We start from the raw sequence: 21,621 nt of genomic DNA, 5'->3' as shown, positions 1-21,621 counted from the left end.
CTATTGAGTAGGAAAAATTCGAATAGAGAACTTTTTCAAATACAATCGTGATCTAATCAAGTTTTGATTAAGCAGATTTTGATGGTTGAAAACAAGATCTTTCAAAGTAGAAATAACCTTTGAGAATTGCTTATAAATGATTCAAAAGTGGCACATGTACTACACTCACTTTCCTACCAGAAAGTGAAACAAATTCATCTCTACATTTTTCTTTGTAACATGTTTTAAATGACAAAAGAGTTGGCATATGAGAAAAGTCACCAAATGAATGGAGGGTTGATGATTAGATGCTGCTGCCCACTTTGAGTTTTCATATGGCCAGGCTCAATCTCAGAACAGCAAGCTAATGTTGATGCAAATTATTTTCATTCCCTTCCTTCCTCCATCTTCTGTGGTTTTGTTGGAATTTTTTTTGTGTGTGTGTGAGTATGTTGGTATTGAAACTCAGTGTGATTTATTACTGAGCTACATCCCCATTCCCAGCGCTTTTCATCGTTTGACACTAGGATGCTCAGATCCTCTCTAAATTGCTGAGGTAGGCCTAGAACATGTGATCCTCCTGCCTCAGTCTCAAAGATTGCTGGGATTACAGGTACCCACTGCTATACCAGCCTTCTCCCTCCATTTCCTTCCACTCTTTCCTCTTCCCACCTGTCCTATCCATAGTACAGCTGTGCCAGAGCTATGGGAAATCTTATGAGAAAGCCAAATAAAGTGCACAGAGACAGTGTTGCAGACGTATGATTTATTGGGGGAAGCTTACAAGAGACCAGGGACTGCACCAAGAAGAATTCAGTGGTGATAGGCTGACAGGTAGCACCTCCTTTCCTCCCAGTGCTTTGCCAAGCAGCACCTCCATCCCTCATGGGGCTGTCTGTGTCTAGTGGCAGCTGGCTAGACAAGTGGCAAGTACCTTTTCCTCAGTGCCCTCAGTTCCCTTCCCATCACCACTCAGGGGGAGGCTTACATCTTAGGCCATAGAAGCAATGACATCATTGGCATTAGCTTACTTAGTTTGCTTGTATGGCCAACACCCCAAGGAGCAACTGTCCCAGCATCTGTAAAAGAAAGTAGCTTTCAACAGTAACTGAAACTTGCCCTCGTCCTAGTGTGCATAAGAGAAAGCCAGTGTCCTTCAAGACATGTATCTGGATTTTCTGTCCCAGGCCTGATCTCACTGTGTCCTTAACATGGTTATGTCATTGGGAATGAAAAGGGGAAATTTGGGGACAAGGTATTTTATTGTCCCACTAGTTTTTAGGGAAGATGGCATATACTCCACACCCCATGTGCTTGTATGCCCTTACAATCTTATCCCGCCTATCTTACGCAATGTCCCTCAGGCAGCACATTAGGATGCACCATGTAACCAAATGCCACAAGAGCAATTCATAGAGCAGCAGAATGTGATAAGAGCAGGAAGACTGAATACAATACAACATATATCCAGATGCAGGGAAACATTGTAAGCAAGTAGAAACAGGACCAATACCAAGTTTACCAATGGCATTAACATGGGTTCACAGCTTTGTGGAGCCAAAGACACTTAATGCTACTCATCAGAGAAACATGCCAACATTCTGCATTGATGAGGCACAGGTGCCTGCCATGCTGCAGTGAGCATTATTCTACTCTGAAGTCCTGCCTTCCACATTTGCATAGTTTCTTTATTAAGCAATCTTGGTTTGGATTATGGAAGACGGCAACCAGATGCTTGAACACTGACCTGGAACTCATTGTCAATCCTTGCTCGATGAGTAGAAGGCATACCATTTAGGTAAAGCCAGCAGGCCAGCTTAGGTCACTTTGTGCCAAGCATTTGTCACATTGCAACTAGTGGGTGTTGGAGACATGGTGGGAGTGTTCATATGAATTTAAGTTGTTTTCAAGGGCATCACACAATCCCACAGATACTGTTGACTTTGCCATGCTAAGTAGTCAGTGTCTGTGAGGACAGTGGTTAAATTACATTGTTGAACAAGGCTAGAGTCCACTCTTACAGAGGATAGAGAGGTGTGACTGCATTATTTCTTTCTATACATGGAGGAACTTTCCTTCTCATTTGGAACTTTCCTTCTCATTTGTACCAGAGTTGCACCCAGTCACCCCAAGATGTCAAACATGGTATATCCCAGCAAAGGTGTTGTAGTTATAGTTATTAATTTCCACATTAAATGGAAGCCATGTTGTTTGGGTTTCTTTAAAGGAAGGTAAGTTTACATTCTAGTCCATAAGGTAGCTGTCCAGCTAGGTGTCCATGGGCTGCAGCTCTTGCTCTCCCTTCAACATTTGCTTCCATTGTGCCAAGGTGGCTGAGAGAAGGTGCCAAAGCATTTGAGTGGAGGAATAGAGAGGGGCAGCTCCCTGCATAACCAGGAATCATTTTATTCTGCACCTCTGTGATATTCCTTGTCTATTATGCAAGCAGATGAGTTCTAAAGATAAAATATAACAGGTGTTAAGACATACAAATTGGATTATTCAGCAATACATAAGTAACCTGTTCATCTGGACTTGATAGTATCAGCCTGTGTCCCATCACCAGGTTTACAATCCCATATTTGTGGTACTAGTGGTCCCTGTGGATTTGGCAAAGAAATGTATGACAACAGTGAGATTCTTACAGAACATAATGAAATGAGACATTCTCACTCAGAGATGAAATTTCCTGTGTGGTACTTTTTTCTATTTCTATATCGTGGTCTACTCCTTTTGACCTTGAACCTAGGAACCCACACCATCAAGGCCCTTTTGCCATTCCCATGACCAACAGAGTCTACGGGGCCCTGTGGCAGGTCCTGTGTCAGCATCAACAGCAATTGGCCCTGTGTTCCCTTGTGTGCAATGCAGGTGTTCTTTTCAAGCATGCACCTTTGAATCCACATCTCCTCAGGTTCTTGTGTGAATATCAGACAGGCACTGGGGCTTGTGCTACAGTCATATTCATTCATGGATATCCTCAGAGCCATCCTTAGGCACTTGGTTCACCCTGCCAAACATCTTCCATGTTTAGCTGATATTTTGGTGGGCATTCACTCATGAAATTAATGTACTGAAGATGAGTTATAAGGTCAGTGAAGATGCCAATGTAGGTCTGAATTCTCAGCTCCTTACTGAACCATGAAGCCTGTAGAGTCCCTTGTCCATTTCTGTTAGACTAACTCACACAATGTCTATGTCCACAGGAGCAACATAAACAATGCCAAGCAAGTAAATGCTTGTATGTTAGCCTACTGTTAGGCCCTTCAGCAAGTACTTGACTATGGCAGCTCAGTGTGTGTATCCACAAAACTTAGAGCAAACTTTGTTTTTCTTCATAGCAAGGATTGAACTCAGGGGCACTGGACCACTGAGCCACATCCCCACCCATTTTTGAATTTCATTTAGAGACAGAGTCTCACTGAGTTGCTTAGGGCCTCACTAAGTTGCTGAGGCTGGCTTTGAACTCGTGATCCTCCTGTCTCAGCTTCCTGAGCCACAGGGATTACAGAAGTGCTCCACCACACCTGGCTAAACTTAAAAGTTTTGATAAGGGAAAGGTCTGGGTAAAGTCCACCTGCCACTGTTGGACAGGTTGCCTCCCTTGACTTGCCCTCCCATCATGTGAGGCCAGGTCATGGCTGCCTTTAGCAACAGGCAGAGGAAGCCTCAAACACGTATATATTGTTTGGCTATCAAGTGAGCTCTTTATTCTTTGTTTTCTGGGTGGAGACTTTTTCTTATGACCTGTCTTTCTATAGAGTTCAACAGCCACATCTCTAGCTAGCACATTTCCAGCCATCTAACTTCACTTAGGTTGTCTGCTTCCTGATTACCTGATGGAAGAGCTTGGTTGTGGGCCGCCACATGATACATAGTCAGTTGCAAATGTGGCAGTTAATTCTGCAACTCACTTATATAGCTCTGACCAAGGCACTAAAGAGCTCATTTATTGCCCTGTTTTTTTGCCATAGGGCCCACTCAAACCCATCAGGCCACCTGAAAACACTCAATTCATAGGGCTATTCTTGGGCTAATATGTCCAAAGTTTGTAGTTACTCTCCAATGCTTTCTACTTTGGAAAAATGGCTTGAGATATTCAAGTTCCCAGTTCCGCCAACCAAGCACTTACCAAATTATACAATGGTTTTAATATTAGTCCTAAGTGTTGAATGGAGTGATGCCAACATCTCAACATTTTGCGACTGGGAGTTGGGAAACCTTGGAATCTATGTACAACATAGGGCCCACCCAGAACACCCACATACACTTGCCAGACAGTCCAGGTATTTGCAACTTGTAGGAGTTGATATCCATCCTCTATCTTGGAACTGTGCCAAAACTGCTTGAGCTGCTATATCTAGGTAAAAAACATACTCACAAGTTAATGCCACATCATTGATATAATCAAACATTTGCACTGGTTTGGATTTGTTCTCAGGTCAGAATTGCCCCCACCATGCCATAACATAGGATCAGGCTACATAAATTCACTTGTGGAAGAACAAAATCCATTGTTCCCTTCACATATGAAAGAAAATTGTCCTTGCTTTTCCTCACTAGACCTGTTGAATTTCCTTAGCCCTCTACTTCTTCCACCTTCTAAGATATATTCTGTATAACCTCACTTCCTCATCTTTTCAGTGGATCCCATACAGCCACAGCATGTGTGGCTTGAGAAACAAGGAGTCCCACTCAAGTGTTCAGAATTGGCCCTAGACCTCCATAACCCTGCCTCGGTGCTGCTTAGAGAAAGGTCCTTCATTTCAGCTGGGAACTGTTCATTATCAGGACCAGTGTAGATTGCTGCGTGAAGGGACTGATTCATCCCTAACTTCCTTAGGAATTTTTAAAGTTCTTCCATGAATTGTCATCACATGGGTGCTATGCATTGTTATAGTCATCTCACAGCCAGGACAATAAAGAGGGCAGTGTCCTCTTTCACAGCTGAATATAAACATTGCTGTAGAGTAGGGTGTGTGATGACTGATGTGATATTATACATTTCATTCCTTTAAAAGAGTACATCTTCAGCACCAGTGTCTCAAATCCATAATACCCATTCTATTACACTTCCCATAGCTTTCTGACTAATTCCCCAAAGCAGAGTGTGATCTCTCATGGAGATACGCATGTGTTGGTGGGGAGGAGGCAGATCCTCAACCACCACTCCCAGTCCTTGGCTAATCTGTCTTTCCCTTTTCAGTCATGATCAATATGCCCTTTGGGACTGACACCTTATTTGACTCATTCAGTCCATGTCCACTTCTTCAGAGGTATGGGGTTCACAAGTATCCCATTTATGGAGGTCCAGTCCTGAACAGGTTGACCAGGCTGTGGAGTCCATGACACTTGGTCAACTTCCATTTTCCTCATCTTAAGGAGACAGAGGTGAGGTTCTAAGAGCAGCAGGAGCAACTGATGCTGTGTGAGGTTCAGAGGAGTGTCACAAAAAGACAGGCAGGTGGATCAGTAAAGAGCTGCCCCCAAGCAATTGATAACTAGTACCTCCAAAGCTCTGGAGACCCAGGGAGACTCAATTACCACGGAGCCATCACCTGAGTCTCAGAAACAAAATACCTTGCAAGATTGGACCTAGGTGTCTCCCATGAACTTCTCCTCTGTGGGCCCTACCATCCACAGCTAGCACAGCCCTGCTGCAGGTGGGCTGACTCTGGCTCAGCCTGATAAATAGGAACCTATGCTCCCTGAGCCAGGCCCAGTTTGCTCCAAGCTGCCAGAAATGTGAACCAAGGAAGGACTGGACAAACACCATCATCCCAGTTCTACACTCTCCTAGGAGTCAAGAGAGGGGGGACAGAGTGAAAGTCTATCATCTGCCCATCATGGAATTGTCCTCCACCTATAGCTACTAGAAGGAGGCACCCAAAAAGAAAGAGGCCCTTGCCAATGACACTCCTGCTGCTGTGGCACAGAGGAGAGCTGCCTCCACCATTTAAGCATCCTCTTGTTTCTAAGAATGAAGACTTAGGCACTCTGCCAAAAACGGTTCTAACTCTGAAGAAGAGCAGGGCCTTGGAGAATGATACAAAGGCCTTGGAGGGTAAAACAGAGAATGCAGTGGCCTTCTCCATCACTCAGCTTGACCTATCTTTCCCCCCGCAACCCTAAGTGTCTGTAGAGTCACTGACCCCACCCATTGACACCTCCAAGATCCCAGCTATTCCTGCAACCACAAAATTTGTGAACCAGATGGCTGGGTCCCTCTACCTTTCCCACACCAAATAGTGATGAAGTGGGAATCCCTAGATGTCATCCTCCACCTCCGGCCACTAGCCTAGTCATGATACAGGGGCTCTTGTTAGTGCATATCAACACTCTACTTACTTGGCAAGAACCACAGCACCTCCCACTTCCTACCTCCCCACTCCTCCTATCCTACAGCCTTTTCCTTTCATGTCTGACTCCACAGAATTAAATCCCAAAAACATAAGTGAAGAGATTCTCCTCTTCCTCTCCTCTTTCTTGTACCAGCCCTCTCATTGTCACTTCTACCAGCAACCCCAGTAGTATATCATCCAGCCAATAATCTGGCAAGTTTCTCTCCCACCATTAGAGACAATGTATCTGGGCACTTGGCCCAGCAGCCAACTGTCCAGCTGAGGTTACTACCATGGACACTATTTCCCTTTCTAGAGTTGTGATTTTCAGATCTTCCTTGGGCTATAATGGCAGCTCCTGCTCATTGCCCCAGGTCCAGAGCCCCAGGCAGGACAGGCAGCTGGTAAAGGGAAGAGTCTCTACTGGCCCAACTACATCAAGCTCTCCCTACCCAACCACATCTTTTTGTCTCAGAAAACACTCTTCGGCCCACATCTGAGAACCCTTGTGAGGAACTAAGGAGAGCCTGTCTGCAACACCTTTCTGCTCATTACATTTCCTGTCATGGATTCCCTGTCACATTCACTGGCCTCCTTCCTAGGAGGCAGAACCTCTGTACCATCATCTCCAAGCCTGCCATCACTGTACCACTGAGCTACATTCTCATCCCTTTCTTTTTCTTTTCTTCTCTTTCTTTTTTCTTTTACTTTCTTTCTTTTTTTGGAGACAGAGTCTTACTATGTTGCACAGAATAGCCTGGAATTTACAATCCTCCTGAGAAGATAGGATGACAGGCATGTACCACCATACATGAATAAGAAATAAATTTTTGAATCTTAAAGTTAACATGTTAAAAAAATTCTGCTTTTCTTGTTTTGGATATTTGTTGGAAAAAAATGTTAGACCATAATATTTTAAATTTCAGATTATATATTTATTGTCATTTCTTCTTTTTATCTGGAGGCTGTGATTTTTAATACATATTTTTAGTTGTAGATGAACATAATGCCTTTATTTTATTTATTTATTTTAGGTGAGGATGGAACCCAGTGCCTCACATGTATGAGGCAAGCACTCTACCACTGAGCCACAACCCTCCCCAAATTTATTGTAATTTCTAATATTTTTAATTCCCATTGTTCCTTTAAATTTATGAATTCTGTGATTTTTCAGTTTTTAACATTTCTTGACTCTTCTCAATCTTCTCATTTCTAATTTATATACTTATTACTTTTATTCTTTCCTTTTGTGTGTGTGTTGGATGTTTGCTTTCCAAAACTTTGAAATTGATACTTCTGGTTAATAAAGCAGAATTATGATAAAGCCTCTCAACACAAAAAGTCACTGTATGTATCTTAATCTTAGTATCACCATTTGTAAAATCCTCTCTATTCAACTATTGTGAGGATTAACTGAGATATATAAAAAACAGAGTAAGCTTTCAGTCAACAGTAGCTATCATCATCTTTATTATTTTAAATATTTAAGTAAGCCAGGTGCAGTGGCACACACCTGTAATTCCAGGGATTTGGAAGGTTTAGGACAGAGGATTCCAAGTTTGAGGACAGCCTCAGCACCTTAGCAAGGTCCTTAATGATTTAGCAAGATCCTCAAAATAAAAAATGAAAAGGCCTGAAGATGTAGCCCAGTGGTAAAGCAAACCTGAGTTCAATCCCCAGTAAGCCCCTGAAAAAAAATCAGAATAATGTTTTTTAAGAATTGCTTTGGGCTGGCCTAAAGATTTTTCAATGAAATACTTGTATTATATCCCTTATTTCCTTAGTTTGTCTTTTATTGTGCAAAGGAATGTGGCATATATAATCCCTCCTTTTGCTATCTATTTCATCTCATTTGACCGCACACATAATCAATGTTACTGTGAAATAAATACAGATATTGTTGGAGTTATCTATTTTCTTCTATTTAATTCCTGTGGTAAGTGTCACTTGTTTATTGCCAATAAGTCACTTAGATAAAAAGGCCTTATTCGACTTCAATTTACATACACTAAGTCATGAAATGTTCACAAGGAAAAATAAGTAAGTTTCAATTTACCCTCAGGTTCGCAAGTAAAGAAAGTGAGGCACAGAGAAGGTATCTGCCATACTCAAATTCACACACATATAAAGTGACAGAGGCCAGGCATGGTGGTGCACACCTGTAAACCAGCAACTTGGGAGGCTGAGGCAGGAGGATCACATATTCAAGGCTAGCCATAGCAATTCAGCAAGGCCCTAAGCAATTTAGTCAGATGAGACCCTGTCTCAAAATATAAAATAAGGGCTAGGGATGTATCCCAGTGGCAAAGCATCCTTGGGTTCAAAGCACAGTACCTAATAATAATAATAAGGACTACAATGACAATGACAATGATAATAATAAATGAATAAATAAAATAAATATCCATTGACAACTAAAAAATACTTTTTAAAGAAACCCAATCAGCTTGCTCTATCACAGTCTGATAAATGTATCTTGTCATTTGTCTCTATAACTTTGTTTCATAGTTTCTACCATTATTTTCTATTTGCTTTTGCATAAATTGGGAGACATTTTATCTAGGCTATCCATATTTTAGTATTAATATTTCTTTATCACTTATGTAAATGCTAAAGCTTTGACTTCCTTCCTTCCTTCCCTCCTTCCCTCCTTCATTCCTTTCCTCCTTCCTTCCTTCCATCCTTCCTTCCTTCCTTTCTTTCTAACTGGGGATTGCACCCAGGGCTTTGTGCTCCTAAGGAAGGCTCTTTACCATTGAGCTATATCCCAGCCCTCTTTTCAAGAAAAAAAAAGTTTGCTGACTGTTGCAGCCCATGAAAAACACATGGCACAGCCACAGAGAGGTGACCTCACATGAGACTTCGATGTTGTTGGGATGCACAGCAAGTGGGAAATGGGGTGAGGTGAAGGTGTAGGAAAGGCAGGACCTGTTTATGGAAAGCCCAGTAGGTGTTTTCAGAAGTGGAGGGGCATGGAGAAGGAGAGTCAGAAAATGATTCACAAACAGTTCTGGTGGGAGAGTGCATTAGTCAGCTTTCCATTGCTGTGTCCAAAATACTTGACAAGAATAACTTAGAGAAGAAGTGTGTTTCGGGCTCATGGTTTCAGAAGTGTCGGTCCATGGTCAGCTGACTCCATAGCTGTGGACCCGAGGTGAGGTAGAACATGGTGGACGTGGGTGGCAGAGGGAAGGTACAGTTGGGAAGCCAAGGAGCAGGGAGATGCCAGGAACAAGATGTAGGGCATGCCTCCAGGGACCTACTTCCTCTGCCTACAGTTACTTTCCATTTTACTCCAATATCTACCTCATCAAAAAGTATGATTTCCTTTCTGTTTTCAATGTATTCTTTATAAGTACAATATCATGTTTTGGTTTTTAACACTTTATTTATCAATATTTGTTTATGTAGGGTTAACATATTATGTATGTTTCACTGTCTCTTTCCAAAAGTGACTTTAAATCATCCACACGATTTTCAATACAATCTGAGAGTCTTTTTTTTTTTTCCAGTCAATGCTGTGGATTGAACCCCGTGCCTTGTGCATGTTAGGCTCTACCACTGAGCTACACCCCCAACCCTTGAAAGTCTTATTTTTATAGAAGTTAGTACATTTGCATTTGTTATAATTATTCTAGTTTTAATTCTCCCAAATTTCCTCCTCTGCTTTTATTCTTTTTCCATTTATATGTTTTCTATTTTGTATATTTTTCTTTCTTTAGAAATATTTTAAATATACAGCAACCTTATGTATATTTATCACACTTATAGCATGTCTACTTACAAAATGTTATTTATTCTAGTTTATGCTTGAAAATAATAATCAGTCAAAAATAATAGATAACCACTTTGAATTCCCTCAATGCAATAAAAGCACAGAATTTCTATATTCCTCTTCTACTCCCTCTTTTCCATTCTTCTACCTCCAGATCCCTTAAGAAGAAATATTGTTTAGTATCCTTAAAAGCAATTTTCAATGTCTTTTTGTCAGTTACATCTTAATTCAGTCCATTATAATAGTTGTTCATTGCTAACAATACAATATCAAACTTTCTTTAGATCTTGTTCTCTAGTCAAAAGAACTTGGCAATATAATTGTTTCTTGATGTCTTAAATCTGTCCATCACCAGGCATGTTGGCACATGTCTGTAATCTCAGTGACTCAGGAGGCCAAGGCAGGAGTATCACAAATTCAAAGCCAGTCTCAGCAACTTAGTGAGGCCCTAAACAACTTAGCAAGATTTTGTCTCAAAATAGAAAATTAAAAAAAAAATTACTGAGGATGTGTCTCAGTGGCTAAGCACCCCTGTATCAAAAGATAAATAAAAAAATAAAAAATAAAAAGACCTGTTAAGCTGTAAAAATTGATCTACATATTTTTTCTATGTTTATAGATCTATAAAAGTCTTTCTACTTTAAAGAAAGAGAGATAAAGAAAAGGGTATAGGAAATTCTCAACTAGGTAATTGGTCTCTAAGGCAAGCCTTCACCTTTAAATATCTTAAAAATATCTGTCTATCATTCCCAGGTTTTTATTATCTGTGCTACTAAATATGAAGTTATAATAATTTGAATTCTTTTGAATACACATCTTTCCTTTGATCTATATTTTTTTAAAGATAACCAAATTATTAGCTGGGCATGGTAGCACACACCTGTAATCTCAGCAGTTTTGTAGGTGAGGCAGGAAGATCTTGAGTTCACAGCCAGCCTCAGTTAAAGCAAGGTAATAAGCAACTCAGTGAGACCCTGTCTCTAAATAAATTACAAAATAGGGCTGGGGTTTCGGCTCAATGGTCAAGCACCCCTGAGTTCAATCCCGAGTACCCCCTCCCCCCAAAAAAAAGATTTCCAAATTTAAAACAGTTTAAGTATAGATATCATTCTCTGGTTGCTTAATCTTTAAAGGGTCATAAGTTTCTTTTTCAATTGCAGGACATTCTCTTACTATAATAATTAACTCTGTCCCACTCCTTTACACATTTTCCTTAGACACAATGATCTCTAAGCCCTTTTAATAAATTACTAATTTGTGTGTGTGTGTGCAGTACTGGGGATCAAATCCAGGGCCTCACACATACCAGGCATGTTGCTCTACCACTGAGCTATATCCCAGCCCTTCTGTTTTTTAGGTTCTTTAATCTGTCACCTGACTTAATGTTTTGTATCAGTAAGACTGATGTTTTTGTTTTGTTTTGTTTTCTTTACAGGAATTGCATCCAGGGGCACTTAGCCACTTTGCAACATCCTCAGCCCTTTTTATTTTTCATTTATAGACAAAGTCTCATTAAATTGCTTATGGCCTTGCTAAATTGCTGAAGCTGGCTTCGTACTTGCAATCCTCCTGCCTGAGCCTCTCCTGTCACTTCGAATACAGGCATGCACCAACATGCCTGGCTACTTTTTATTCTAATAATGCTCTTACTTGTCCTACATCTCATATGTTGACAGTACAGTCCCACCAACCCACAACCAACAACTTGTTTTCTCTGATTTTTTTTAGTTGTCAATGAACCTCTATTATATTTATTTATATATGGTGCTGAGGATCCAACCCAGTGCTTCACACATACTAGGCAAGTGCTCTACCACTTAGCTACAACCCAGCCCAACTTTATACTTTTAAAATCTTTTAGAAGAAATTTTGCCCATTCTCTGAATTATGTTTCTTGTCACTATAATTTCAGCTTTTTTAGGTTCCTTTTAGGCTCTTTATAGGCTGATAAACTTTTTTCTCCCAGTGCTAGGGATAGGACCCCGGGCCCTACCCATGCTAGACAAGTACTCTACCACTGCATCACAATACAGCTCTTGGCTAATAAATTTTGTCTTGAGCTACTTTTGTTTTTAACTATTCCAGGTTTTTTTTTCATATATTTTTCAAATACAGGGGTATTGTGTACTGTGTTCCATCATCTTTTCAGTTGATGCCTGTACTGACGATTTTGGTTCTGGAAAGCTGTTTACAGTCGGGCATGGTGGTGTATACCTGAATCCTAGTTACCAGGGAAGCTGAGGAGGATCACAAGTTCAAGGCCAGCCTAGAAAACTTAGGAAAACCCTCTCTCAAAATAAAATTTAAAAAGAACTAGGGATGTGGCTTAGTCGTAGACTAGGACCTACTATATATGAGGTTCTGGGTTCAATCCCAGTATCACACACACAAAAATAAATAAATAAGTACACACCTACATACATAAATCTTTATTTTCAGAGTGGCAGATACCTGCAATAATGCTCTTTCCCTCAACTTGCACCTTCCTACTGTTCTCACTATGCTTGTCCTCAGAGATGACTCTCCCTTGATTACATTTCTTCTAACTTCTTATTATAACCTGTCTGTTTCCTTACCTATAAAAACTGAAAGTAACTTGTAAAGGGCCTTAGATGTGAGGGCATTAAGGATCATACTAAATAAGCACCAAGGAAAACAAAACTATGAGATTGAACACAATACATACACCGTAACAGCGTTTTGATTTCCAGTAAACAGTCAAGTTTGTTCCCAACAGTAGCAAAGCCTGATCCATCTTCAGCTCCACATGCCTTTTTTAATCTAAATATAAATCTGGTAACAATAGAAAGAAAAGTTAAAATAAATCTGGAAGATGTGCTAGAGACCAATTAAGTACAGCAGTAAGTGCTTCTGCACTCTAGAGTTTGGGGAGTCTATAAAACTTTGCTTTCAGTATACATGAAAGTATTTGTGCATGGAAGCTTGACTTGATCCATTCCTCACACAGCATATTAGGGCCAGCTATTACTTCCCCCTATCAGCCTTTTCTGCAATGGAGATGATTCTGATCTGAAAGTTTTATTGTAAGGAATGGAAAATGTGTAAGGCATTGATGATAAGGGTTGGCAGGTCCCAGGCTCACCATAAATGGTAGTTCCTATCACTGTTTCTGCAATCTCCTTGGGAAAAACTGTCCTCTTTAACACATGAAAGAACAAATAACCCTAATTATTGTTGACAGGAATAAAAGTAGAGGCAGTAAAAAGGACAAGCTCTAGAATTTGGAGTAAAATTTAAAAAGTAGCAAGTCAGAACACTATAACTCTTGGGGATGTATGAAAGTGACTTTCCCCTTTTAGTGATCTGTCTTCAATGAGACCTCTTTCTTCAAACATGAGTGTTAGAATTAAGTAAATACAGGGGTCATGTTGACTATTTATGAATCTAAAAACTATGTTCTTTGAATTTTGTGCAAAGTAAGTAGATTTTCAATGATAGTATAAAAATACAGAGAATACAGCCATATATTGCACCCAAATTCAGCTTATGTAAAAATGTGACCAACTATTGTGGGTTAACATTAATTTATACTTCTTGCCTTTTAGTAGTCCCTGAAATAGCCATGTCATTCTGCCAGTATTTTTCTGAATCACTAGTGAATAGCAAAAACAAATATACCAATTGTGACTTATCAGAGATCTCCCTGCTGAAACAGCTAGAACAAGTAGATACACTTAGAATAGGACATGGATAACAAAAACCACTTACAGGCTCATTAATAAGAAGGCAATTAGGTCTTCTGGGAAAATTCATTTTCTAAAAGAATGGTAAAGAAAGCTATTAAATGCAAGCAAAATTGTGTTTTGATATGAATAGTGTCTATTACATCATAATTTTTCTCTTGAGAAAACTGACAAGAATTCCTATACTTAAATACGAGCATAAAAGATAATAAAAATAATGCTATGATATTTAATGCATTCTACCTACTAGCTCTCTTTCATTAAATTTGACTCTCCTATAAATCAACTCCTTATTAAAAAGGCCTTAGATTATACTTGGAAGAAAAAAAGTATTATAAATCAAAAGACTTAACAATGTCAAAAGGCAATGCTTTTTCCTGTACCAACATAACATTATGCTAAGTAAAAATGATTTGCATATAGCTCATTTGGTTCCTTAGATAGTATGTTACTCTAAACATTCTTATACAAAAAACTCATAACCCAAACTACTTAGACTTATTATTCTTTTCTTATGAAAATATTTACTTCATATTGTCTGAGGTTTCTTTAAAAAAGCCTATCTGATATTGTTCTGATGTGTCTGAAATGTGAAATTATAATAAAGTAAACATTGATGAGACCTATAAATACAGGGAAATTTGTTTCATGTCATAATTTATCTTTCACAACAGTCTTACAATTCTACAACAAAGTACATGTGGCCATCTTTTTAAGCTCACATTGTCCTAGAGCAGTGATTCTCAAAATTAAATGTTCAACCCAGGGCCTTGTGCATGCAAGGCAAGTACTCTACCAACTGAGCTATATCCCCAGCCCAAAACATAATTTCTTTTAAAAAAATTCTTTAACTTGTTGATAAAAAAATTAAATTAAATATTCAAAAACATCACCCGAGGATTTTTACTAAAACAAAAATTCTGACCAGTAGGTCTGGCATTGGTTCTGATCACAAATCATCACAAGTTCCCTGGTGCTGCTACTGCAGTTGGTCCATGACCAAATTCCAAGTAGCAAAACCCTAGGGCACTTTGCAGCGCAGGAACCCAATGGCCATAATGCAGTCAGCCATCATTCCCTGGATGATAGTAGGGACCATAGAAAGGCTTCTTCTCTTCTTTTGAATTTGCTGAATGACCCCAGGCAAATCACTACAGGAAGCTGTGAGAAGAACACCACCTAAGAAGCTGCTGGGTCACTCACTGTCCAGCTAGGATTAGGAGGATTTCTGTGGCTGATCAGCTGCTGCCTTGAACAGGGTTTGGGGAATCAGCCTGAACTACTGCTTAAGGAATAGAATTAATTTGGAAGGTTTTATATAAATAGATCCCAATCTGAAAGAAGATTGATTGTTCTCTCATTAAAACGCAGAGGATAGGCCTGGGGTTGTGGCTCAGTGGTAGAGCACTCGCCTAGCATGAATAAGGCACTGGATTCAATCTTCAGGACCATATAAAAATACATAAATGAAAAATAAAGATATTGTGTCCATTTACAACTAAAATTTTTTTTAAAAAAGCAGAATATAGACTGTGGTAGGGAAGGATGACTATATAGATTCTATACAGTTTATTTTCCATTTCAGTTTCTCCAACTATAGAAAAATAATGAGCTATTTTCCATAGTATTCCCAATAATATAAGTACAAAGTTTGAATCCTATCCCTCAATGCCTGTAACTTCTTTCAAACCTAGAACTTGCGACTATGAAATACTATCACTGTTAAAAATACAATCAATTTTCAGTTTTCTCAACAAAATAAATGTAAGCAATAACTATATACTGTATCATTGGGTTTATTTCCAAATTTATCTTATTAAAATTGCTAGAATGACACCTGAATAATTGACTCAGCACTGCCCACATCATTTTTATTAACAGAACTCAACAATTCAAGCAGAAACACAAAAAATTTCTTTAGGATGACATAATTTGCTCCTAAAACAACTGTATGTGGCAAAATAAGCCACTTGGAATTTTTATGGATTATCAACACACAAAGAAGAGCACCAAAAAGTTCAACCAGAGTGAAGTGGAGAAGTGCCAATGTTCAACCACAGAATCAATGCAAGCCTCACATTCCAGGCCTGGTCTCAACAATCTGGAAAACTTCAAAGAACCAAGTTTTTAATTATGTAAATTCAGTTTTTATTACCAAAATATTAACTGCAAATCAAAAGAATTGCTGCAAGAATCTAAGAGGAAAATAAACACACATCTGAAAGCAAAGTCTTCACAGAACTTATAAGACTTTTTAGTGCACCTACACTGCTTAAGAATGTTTTCATAAAACACGTTGGCACTAAAATGAAGTATCATTTTAACATATACCTCAGAATTCACTGTAAATATTAAAAAAAGTTTAAAGAAGTTTTCCAAAATGTAGTTTTATGTAACTTATTTCATTTAATGTAATTTATTTCACTTATTTCAAAAATAATCAGCCAATGTAGTACTCTAGTTTTCCACTCCCATTTAAAAAAATGAAACATAAAGTCTCTCTTTCATTTACAAACAGGTAAGCATAACAAATAAACATTCTATGACTTTAAAATATTATTTCATAGATGTGGAATTTGCTTTTAACTTCAGCTGAAATAAAAAGTAGCCTGTCTAATGTATTATTCACTTTGTTATCAAATACCATTTAAAGATATATCATAAATTGATATGTCTTGTACTATTTTTCAGTAACTATGGCAAACAGCATGAATTCTGATGAAAAAACAAGTCCGTTTCAAAAGCAATTACAACCTTGTTAGGTAGAGAAACATCATTTGATAAGAGAACACAGACCAAATACATATGATCAAAGGGGAGAGTCTGAAAGGAATACACAGAGGAAATTTTTACATTGACAGAATAAGAAATAAATCTGTTTCGACAAAGGCAAAAGCTGATCCCAATACACAAGTCAAAAATAGGACTTTTTTCCCTCTTAACAAAAATTAAGAGATCAAAAATACACATATAGGGCTGGGGATGTGGCTCAAGCGGTAGCGCGCTCGCCTGACATGCGTGCGGCCCGGGTTCGATCCTCAGCACCACATACCAACAAAGATGTTGTGTCTGCCGAGAACTAAACAATAAAACATTAAAAATTCAAAAAAAAAAAATACACATATACACACACATTCCCTGTGCTCTTTCTTTTGTCTGTAAGGATAATCTGTAAACTCCCTTGATGTTTCCTGTTTTCGACCTTCCAACATTCCTCTTCCTGACCTTCATGAAGAGCGAAGAAGAGAAATGGGAACAGCACAGATCCAAATTTAGTGTGATTCACTCTCTTTAATAACACCTGGAGTAAACTAGTACAATGCATTTCAAAAATATTAGTAGGAACCAACACACTTCCTCTATATTAAATTATGCTGCATGACTACATATTTAAGACTATAAAATATGTAATTGACCATCACTGCTGAACATATGAATTGGGTGGGAGAATTGGTATTCGCTTTGGGTAGTTTACAGTCCTATTGCCAATTTTTAAGATATATCTGGCTCCAAAAGAAAACACAAAAGTTGTAAGTTTGTATAGATGTATGTGGAACTTTTTGTTGCTAGAGGAGTAGGAGGAAGTGTGGGAGAGGGGTGGAGTAGCAGAGGGGTTGACTTATTTTTCAAATTCACAAAGAGAAGAGCTGTCAACTGCACACATGCCAATGCCCAAAGAGCAGCCCAACCTGCCTCTTTCCATCTGGGGAGGCCAGACACAAATGACATCTCACAATCTAGGAAAATCAGCAGTCAGATATAAGGGAACTAAGGAGAGGAAAACCAGTCCCAGAAATGTGCAGTTACATATCATTACAAGTGATTAGAACTTGGAGTTTGAAGGCATGGAGGCACCAAGGATGCTGGCCAATCAAAACCAGAAAAGTAAAAGGCAAACCTTAAAACAAACAAGCTACAGTGACTCTCCCTAATAGGAAATAATCATAAGAGCAATTAATTTTGTGTCAGAGATAACAAGGAGTCAGGAACAAGGGAAGTGGCACTGCTTAAATGAGTTGCAAGGTCCTCAGGGATCAGCATTGGGACGAGCCAGGAACTGGCATCTAAGGCTGATCTTGAGCTGCATTTCCAGACTTGCATCACACTAAAGAGACAATAGTCCCTCTCTAGGTCATTGAGAAGACTGCATCTAAAAGCTGCTTTTTATTCTCCACACAAAGATGAAAAAGCTGGATAAACAGTTGAACTAAAGGCCAAAGAAGTGATTTAATTTTTTTCCATAGTTATAATATGAGGAAAATTTGCCATGACCCTTCTACAGGCTTAACTTATATACAGATCTATATGTATATAGTATTGGCAAATCCTGTGAGAATTGCATTTGTTAGGACTGTACATTCTGTGCATAAAATTTAACTTAAAGTCAAATGTTATGTTTTGCCACTAAAGAAAATCCAGTCATATTAGCTAAATCACTTAGAACTGAAGGTCTAAGAATCTGGTTGTTCATTTGAGAAATCTAACCTGCAGGTATTAGAAAAGCACATCTGCATTTTGTGCTGGAGGAAGTTTAATATTTACTTGTTCATGAAAGGATTAATAACACTTTTAAAAAGTTTCTTTACAAAACAGTGTCCATCAGCTGTTGGGGCATTAAGTTACAACTCTTGAATACATGTGAGTTTAATCATATAACTGGTAGAATTCAAACTTTCAATTAACAAACTACATGCCCATTCAAGTTAGGCTCTCCGTGGAGGGACAAACAGTGTGCACAAATCAATGTTCTCTCCAACTTGCCTGCATATAATGAGTCACATATAATGAGTCACATCAAGCATGGTTCCAAACATGGCATTGAATAATGATGCATGCAGTAACCCTTAGTCCAAAGAGAATTTAATTAAACCACCGGATCACTTATTGCATAGAGATGTTGCCCTCTATGCCCATCGAATATATACATGGCTTTCCTTCTGCATGCTATCATTTCATAACCGCTGCCTGGGTGGACAGTACATGCTGCCACTTGATCAGACTCAGGTTGTGGTCTTACTCCTTTTCTAATGGGGGGAAGGACGGAAAGTAAATAAATGATGGCTCTGGAAAACAATGTGAATTTATTTCCAGGAAACCGGGTAGCCACAACAATGAGAGAAATTGTCAAGGACAAAATAAGTTCTTTCTCTGTATCCTTTAGGCTCAGCCAGGAGCATGGCTGTCACTTTTCCCTTCTTCACCATCAGCTCTTGGCCACTGCTGCATTTCCATCTGCACCTGGAACCAAGGCAGCAGATGCACCCACCAGCCAAACTGAGCTGAGTGGGTTAGCCAGAAAACTTGTCATAATCAGTGGGAGGCAGAGAAGTGCCCTGGAGCCCACTCCCCAGCGTCCACCTGGTGAAATTCCAGGGCCGCCACCCCCCCTGAGGAGAGAAGGATAGAAGCAACCAACCTATAGAAAGAATAACAAAACTGGCAGAGAACAGAGGACAGGTCCAGGAAAACAGAGGTCAAGGACTCATTTGAATGACTTTCCTTAGAACCCAAAGGGCTAATATGAAAGACCACTCTCATCCCTCTTTTAGGTTCCCAAGTGAAGAGTAGTTGTTTAGAGCCACCATCAAGCAGGCTGGCTCTGAGAGGTGCAGAGCCAGCTTCTCCTTGGCTTTGCAGAAGAGCAGGCTCCCACTGATGGCTCAGGATCCTGGGACTAGGTGCCCAGGCCTGGCTGCACAGGACAATTCTGCAGAGATCCTTAGAATCAAAACATCTTAAAAAGACTCTGCCAACAAGCACATATTCCAAGCAGTGCCCGAACCCACAGGACCAACCCAGGAGCAATGCAGCACTGGGAGAGGAGAATGGGGACTAGGGGAGAGATGGGGAAGTAGTTGGACAAGAGTCAGGACAAAAAGCACCTGACAAAGGGCGCCAAGCATTTCTGACAATGGCTTCCCTGAGAATTTTGGGAACACTCTGGTGGCAGACAGCAACAAGCCAGCACCGCGAGCAACAGAGCAGTTGTCCCCAGAAACCTAACTATTCTTTCTTTCTCTCTTCCCCACTAACCTAGTGCAGCCTGCACTGGACACCAAGGCCACTAGTTCCCCCAGAAAAGCAACGTCTCCATACACTACAGCACAGTCGTGCCAACCTGCTCCCTGAGAGAGCCTCAGGGAAGAACACTGGGTCGCAAAGACCAAAGTCATCTCTGTCAAGTGCAGCCCAGCTCAGTGTCCCGCGTCCCATGTGGCACAAAATCCAGGTCATCTCTTCTACTCTGTGACCACCTCACCTCAGAGGGCCACGAAAATTTCCCCCAAATCCTTGCTCCCCGCCCAGACAAGGAACCAGCTCCACATTGCACAATCCCGGGGCTGGGGTCATTCGTCGGGGCGCCAGACGCCCAACCCACCCGCAAGCCACCAGCGACACTCAGCTGCAGAGAACTGGCCTTGGTCTGGCCCCAGAAGTGGCCAAAAGGAGAAGAGCAAGAGTGCCACAAAAGCAGGCAGTGCCACCGCCGCCAAATCCCTGTGGAGTTTAGGAGACTTTTCTAGCAGCTTTGCAAAGAGCTGCAGGGGGGTGGCTGTGGAATCCACCAGGGAGTAGCAAGCTGGGCCTCCCAGGCTTAGGGCGGAGCCTCCACAGCTGCCCGCCAACCCTCTTTCCTCTTCACAGAAACCAAACTACCTCGGGGCCCAAAGGGTCTTCTGTGCCGCTGGCTGGCCACAGCCACAGCACTGCTCACTTAGCAGAGGCTGCTTCTTAGTTGTGAGTTACTTTGCTTGGGGAGGAGCGGAGGCGGAGCCTCGGGCGACGTCACCCTGTGGACTCAGAAGGCTTCCAAGAAAGGCGGGCCCGGGCTCGGGCTTGGTCTCCCGCTCTGGCTCCGGCTCCGGGTCTTGTTGGGGCTAAGGCTCGGGATCAAACTCCGGTTGGGGCTTCGGCTCGGCTCCTGTTGGGGCTCGGGCTCGGCTCGGGCTTGGGCTCAGGCTCCTGCTCTGGCTCCCGTTCGGGCTTGGCTCGGGCTCAAATGCCGGTTGAGGCTTGGTCTCTGGCTCAGGCTGGGGTTTGGACTCCAGCTTGATCTGGAGCTCCTGCTCCTGCTCGGCTGGGGCTCGGGCTCGGGCTTGGGCTCTGCACCGCCGCCTTCTGAAGGAAAGAGGCACAACAGCATTGGCTGGGTGCTCAGTGCCCAGCGCCACTTGCTGCCTGTGTTGGCCGCCTAAGCCTCACCATCCGCAGCTGCTCAGAGGTAGCAAGCAAGAAAGAAGATGCGGCACAGCTCACTACCCTGCTCCAGAAGATGGAGTTTGAGAGGAGAGTTTGCCAACAGTGTGGCCGGACTACAAAGGCTGAGCACAGGAGACAGACCACAGCCGCTGGAGGAGAGGTGTCTGGGGGTTATGTCCCCAAGGCGGCGGTCCCACCAGAGCATTTGCACATGGGCATTACATTATTATTCCTAGGAAGAAAGGGGGCTGTAGACGCAACCCCTAAGGCAATATCGATCTACAGGGAAATTTAGTTCCTTATTTATCCAATAAGGAGTAAGACATTCCACCCCCATAGAAAACTTTTTCCTTTTTCGAATAATAAATAAAACTTGGATCAGAATAAATGTTCGGTAACTTTCCAGGGTGAACGGCTGGCGTGTCTCCTTTCTAGTTTACTTGTCATTGGCCAAATATTTGAATTTACTTTCTGCTTCACTGACTTCCCTGCTTGTTCTGAGACCTTCTGGCCTTTTCCCACTTCTCTATCACCTAAGAATTGCATCAGGACTCGGTGTATTCTTTCCTTTCGTACGGGTCTAATGGAGTAGAAAAGATTTTTTTGATTTTTAAAAATATAT

General features: G+C 40.8%; 2 long non-coding RNA genes across 2 annotated transcripts; both read right to left on the bottom strand.

Moving 5' to 3' along the window:
* Positions 1–730: 730 nt before the first annotated feature.
* Positions 731–12,783, bottom strand: LOC144373259 (uncharacterized). Its single transcript, XR_013432993.1, has 2 exons — positions 4,248–12,783; positions 731–2,435 (listed from the first exon to the last, which is right to left on the bottom strand). It is a non-coding gene; the product is annotated as an uncharacterized LOC144373259 (long non-coding RNA).
* Positions 12,784–12,789: 6 nt separating this feature from the next.
* On the bottom strand, positions 12,790–20,889 carry LOC144373258 (uncharacterized). The gene is made up of 3 exons (XR_013432992.1): positions 20,457–20,889; positions 13,825–13,872; positions 12,790–12,888 (listed from the first exon to the last, which is right to left on the bottom strand). It is a non-coding gene; the product is annotated as an uncharacterized LOC144373258 (long non-coding RNA).
* Positions 20,890–21,621: the final 732 nt, after the last annotated feature.

This window comes from Ictidomys tridecemlineatus, unplaced genomic scaffold, assembly GCF_052094955.1.
Source record: "Ictidomys tridecemlineatus isolate mIctTri1 unplaced genomic scaffold, mIctTri1.hap1 Scaffold_329, whole genome shotgun sequence".
Lineage (NCBI taxonomy): Eukaryota > Metazoa > Chordata > Mammalia > Rodentia > Sciuridae > Ictidomys > Ictidomys tridecemlineatus.
The sequence above is the reverse complement of the archived record's forward strand: the minus strand, read 5'-3'. Positions and strand labels throughout refer to the sequence as shown.